We start from the raw sequence: 5,551 nt of genomic DNA, 5'->3' as shown, positions 1-5,551 counted from the left end.
TCTCTACTCACCCTAGGATCATTACAAGTGGAAAAACAATCATCGATCATTAATCAAACCAAAACTCTCCAGCTTATAGCTGGATGGATATACAAGAAAGGTAATGATGATATTTTGAGACTATGTGTAGAGCCAAACGAGCACGAGAAATACTTGAGACTTGTCCTTATACAACACACGAGGTTTCATAATGGGAAAGCGCAAACATTTCAAAGACTGATGAGACTTGGTGTCTACTGTGGCTAAACATGGGAGAAAGTGTCCATGATTACATAAAATCATGTGAAGCCTATATGAGAGAACCACCAGTGGAACACGCCACACTCTTTAGAGTAATTGGAGTGCCCAAATAGAGTAACTACATTATTGAGTACTTAAAAACAAAGACCTTTCCAAAGGGCTTGAGATAAGGCATGAATGAGAACTATTAGAGAGGAAGCAACACACTATGTGATAATATCGGATCAATTGTATCGGAGGGGAAAAGACGATCAATTGAGATTGTGTGCTATTGAAGGTGGATATTTATCCAACCTATAACAAGCACACACAAGCCAGCGAGGTGGACATTTTTCCGTTTACTATGTGATAATATCGGTTCAATTGTATCGGAGGGGAAAAGACGATCAATTGAGATTGTGTGCTATTGAAGGCGGATATTTATCCAACCTATAACAAGCACACACAAGCCAGCCAGGTGGACATTTTTCCGTTGAAAAAACAACAAAGCTGATACTTCTTGTGGGAATATGGTGGCCAGCCTTGTTCACAGATGCAGAGACATATGTAGAACAATGTGATGAGTGTCAATGCACTAAGCACCTTTGCGGAGAGATGAGATGCCATTACAAGCGATAGTAGGAGTTCGAGCTTTTACAAAGTGGGACATAGATTTTGTAGGCCCCATAATACCTCCTGCATATTGCACACACCCTCAATATATCATAGTAGCAATAGATTATTTGACCAAATGGGTGGAAGCGAAAGCAACACAAAAAAGTATGCTCGGACCACAATACAATTCTTATTTGAGAACATTTTTACTAGATACGGCCTACCCATTGGGATTGTGAGTGATCAACTAACTCACTTTGTGAACACTATCATTGAAATTTTGCTCGATGAATTCATGGTGGCTCATCGTAAATTGGCCTCCTATCACCCCCAAGCTAACGAACAAGCAAAGAGTACCAATAAAATCTTATGCACAATGCTAACCAAAACAGTGAGTGACTCAAGAATCGATTGGGACCTAAAGCTACACTTAGCGTTGTGGGCAAACCGGGTAGTATATAAAACTTCCATTGGAACCACTCCATTTAATCTTGTGTTTGGAACAAGTTCTATTCTCTCTGTGGAATTCTTGATTCCCACATTTCGAGTCACAACACAATTAGGTTGGACTGGACACGAACTCTCTGAAAGACTAGACATCTTAGAACAACTATATGAAACATGATTGAAGGCTCTTGCAAGAATATATGCCTATAAATGACAAATGAAGGCTTTCCATGACCAACATATAATAAGCAAGGAGTTTCAGAAAGGGGATTACATATTGGTTCATACCCTAAAGCAACACTCCAAAAAATTCAAATAGCGAGGGATGGGCCTTTTGTGATCCAAGATATATCACAAAGTGGTGCAATCAAACTTGCAACATTGGCATGTGAGGATTGGATAAGTGGATGCAGGTTAAAAAAGTACCTTCTCCCATTGACACACACAGAGCTAGAAACAATTCATGCAGCAATTGAGAGGAAGAAAGAAACCCATGCTGATCAAATGTAGGCCAAGGAGGAAGCCAAACTGAGCATATTGAAGTGGAAGGAACAAGCCAACCATAGGGAAACTTGGACAAAATGCAAAGGTACCAATCCTCCTCCAATCACATCAATTCAAACAGAACATACATGGCTTGGAGTCATGGATGTACGAATTCTCCTTCAATTTCCCGATGGTTCCACGGAAGAGCACTAGTGGACATAGGGGCACAAGCCAATGTCATAAAATACTTGCCATTTTTTAGAATGGTCTTAGAACCTATAACACCAAACCAAATTGAGTTCAAAGCAGCCAATCAAGGGACAATGCTTAGTTTAGGTCAAGCCAATCTATCAATCAATGTCGATGGTCACAGCTTTCCTTATCAATTTCATGTAATGGCACATACCAATCTTAATGAAGCAGTGATTCTGGGAGTGCCTTGGATGTGCATGTACAAAGCAACACCAAATTGGTAGGATGACACCTTACAACTCAAATTCAATGACACGTCCTTCACCACTCCATTAACACAAACATATCACTTCTAGGAAATTTAGCCTCTCATGGAAAAACCTAAACCTACGTCGTCATGTTCAACTAAGGCAATCAGAAAGGTTTGGGTCAAGAAGTCCATGATGCAGTCAATCCAAATAAAATCTGGATTCTTAAAAGTAGTTGTACTCAAATTCAACCCCCGCTAATTGGACCTAGTTTTTCAAACACCACGCCTGCTCATCCCATAGATAACACAGCTTCTCATGCCAAATATGTCTCTTCTCATTGGATATCAAAGTCAATCCGACCCAATAAAAAACACCCCACAACAACCACCTGGCAATGGAGACCAAAACAAAGTCAATAGCAAAATGGATCACAGTCTCCACATTTTCCATCAAAGCAACTCCAATGGGTCCTGAAGAAAACCAAACAAATTAAACAAGACTTCATGCCAAGGTTACCAGCCTCCACCATCAAAGAACACACACGTCTTCTTCAAACCCTTTTATCCGGGCCTTGTAACTTCAAAGCAACCTCACCAGCACAAGCCACTGAACAAATAGTTCAACACCCACATCTTGCATAGCATCTTGTTACCCCATGCATCTTTTCCATTCGCATAATAGGGCCACGTTACACGGCCTTGCATAGACACATAGTTCAAACCCATGCACCATGCCACACCTTCATGAGGGACGACTCAAAATGGGAAGGGGGGAGTAACACGGACTAGCAACAAGATGATCATAATTTTGTATATAATGTTTTCTTGTTAATTGTTTGTCTTTTCATGAGCTTTTTAGGAGTTAAGTTGAGTCAAAACAATTGAAATTGAGTTTTCAAAGCAAACACCGAATCTACAAAAAAAAGTGAGGGATTCAGCCATGGAAAATATGGAAAGGTTTGACACCTTTCGGATTTTGGGCCAACCTATGAAGGATCGAATCTGCAGAATAGAAGCCATTTGGTGACTGAACGTCCAAATGATGAATAGTTCAAACCACAGGTGGTATGGTAGAGAGATATGAGCAACTAAGGTAAGTTTGCATGGGGCATTTTGGGTAGGTCGGGAACATATAGTTAGAATGGGGCAAGATCAAGCTCATTTGCATTCAAAGAGAGAGAGAGAGAGAGAGAGAGAGAGAGAGAGAGAGAGAGAGAGAGAGAGAGAGAGAGAGAGAGAGAGAGAGAGAGAGAGAGACCGAGAAACCTAGAGTTCTCCTACTACACTAGATTTGTAAGGTATGATCATCAACCCAACAAGAACATTTGTGTATGTGCTACACTGCACCAAAAACATCAAATCAACATAATAGATCAAATCAAAGCTGGGAAATTTGCAAATTGTATGAGCCCATTTGGGGCAACTACACATGCCAAAACCAAAAACCTTTTCACCAGCAGACTCCTGATACTTGGGTAGAATTAGCATAGCTAATAACAATTGCAAAAAGATGCGGAACATGGATCGCGATCCATGTTCCCAAAACCCTAATTTCAAAAAAATTGGGAAGTAGACTCCCCATAAGCCCATGAACATAGTGTGCTGATTGGATCTGCAATCCATGCTCCAACATGGATCGTGATCCATGTACCTAATGAGTGACTCAGGAAAAAAACTCACCCTATGGTTAGAGGCAGCAAAGAGAAGCATGCCATGCAAATTGGGCATAAAATGGAACATCAAATCACCAGAAACAAGATATCTAGCAGATTCAGTCTACAAATGGTCATTTTGGACCTAGCCAATGCTAAAGTGATCCTAACTCCAAAAATCTATGTCAAATGGCTTAGAGTATGTACCAAGAAGTAACCCACCAAGTCTGATAGCATTTAACATCAAAACATAGATCGCGATCCATGTACCTCGCAGAGAAATTTTGACAGACTTCAACAGTACATACATGTTGATTTTGAAGTTCAAAGCAAATATGTGAGAAACCAAAGTGCCAAAGGAGAAACATTCAAAGTTTCAAAGTTTGTGAAACCTAGCTAAGAAATGCTTTCAAAGTTATTGAAATTGCTTGGCTAGATCCCGAAGCTCAAATGGAATCATAAAGTATTGAAAATTGACATGCAATTGGGTAGCAACGTGGTTCTCAGACACAAATCATCGAAAGTCAAGATGGTAACCAAGGGCATTGATAAAAAAGGGTCCAGAAAATAGATATGGTCAAAGTAAAAAAAAACATGGTCATAAACTAGGAAATGGAGTAAACTCAGGAAAAACATGTCCAAACTTGAAAATGTTTCACTAGTGTGCTAGGATGGACTACAAGAACATGTGTGCCAAGTGGCATTCCAAAATCCTGCCAAACATGGATCGCAATCCATCTACCTTTTTCACCCATCCAGGAAGGAACATCACCATTTGGTCATGAATGCCACATAAAGTCTAGCTCTGAAGTATCAAATCATTTGGATCTCAAAATCCCAACCAAAGAGCTCAAATTCTCTAAGTCTGACAAATTTTCCAAAATTTGACCTAAAATCTTAACCAATGATCCAAACCCCAAAATTTTTAAACTAGAGCATCGGATTGATGTGCCCCACCAGGTGGTATCATCAAATCATTAAAATGTGCTCCAACGTGGATCGAAATCCATGTACCTTAGAGCTAGATTTAGTCTATGTTATCTTGTCTTTGTGAGTACAATTGTCCTAAATGCACTGGTGAATTTTGGTCAAATTTGGAATAGTTTTGACAAATTTATGTTCATTTCTTGTTTTATGGTCAAGTTTGCATTTTTTCGACAAACTTTTGATCATCTCCTAACTCTCAAAGCAGCTTGAAATTGGTCATCACAGGATACCCTGCAGGAAAGCCCAGAAGGAGTTGGAGGGGGGGGGGGGCACCTTATGAGATCACCGACATCTCATTAAATTGCACAACTCCAAGAACAACTGGCAAAAGAAAAGGAGGACCTGGCTGCTGAAAGCCCATCACATTAGGCAGCATTACAACTGAAAGATCTAGTCATGAAGGGTATGCAATCCCAGGCAACTCCTATAGAAGTCTCTTAGAATGACAAATAGCACTGAATTTTCCACCTACCAAGATGCCAGTACTAGCATAGAAGCAGCATTGCATGACTTTGAAGATCCAGCCAATAGGCAAGTTCATGACACTGCAAGGGAAGAAATTCAACAGTGGATCTCCAAAGTGCGAGATCCTTAACACAAAGAATATCTGGAATACAAACTCAAGGTGTTAGAATCAGCTACACTTCTCATGAATACACCTGATGAAGTAATGAAGAATCTTGGGCATGAAATGATCGCTCTT

The sequence above is a fragment of the Adiantum capillus-veneris genome, chromosome 3 (assembly GCF_014529385.1).
Source record: "Adiantum capillus-veneris isolate H3 chromosome 3, ASM1452938v2, whole genome shotgun sequence".
Classification (NCBI taxonomy): domain Eukaryota; kingdom Viridiplantae; phylum Streptophyta; class Polypodiopsida; order Polypodiales; family Pteridaceae; genus Adiantum; species Adiantum capillus-veneris.
This window is presented reverse-complemented; position numbering follows the sequence as displayed.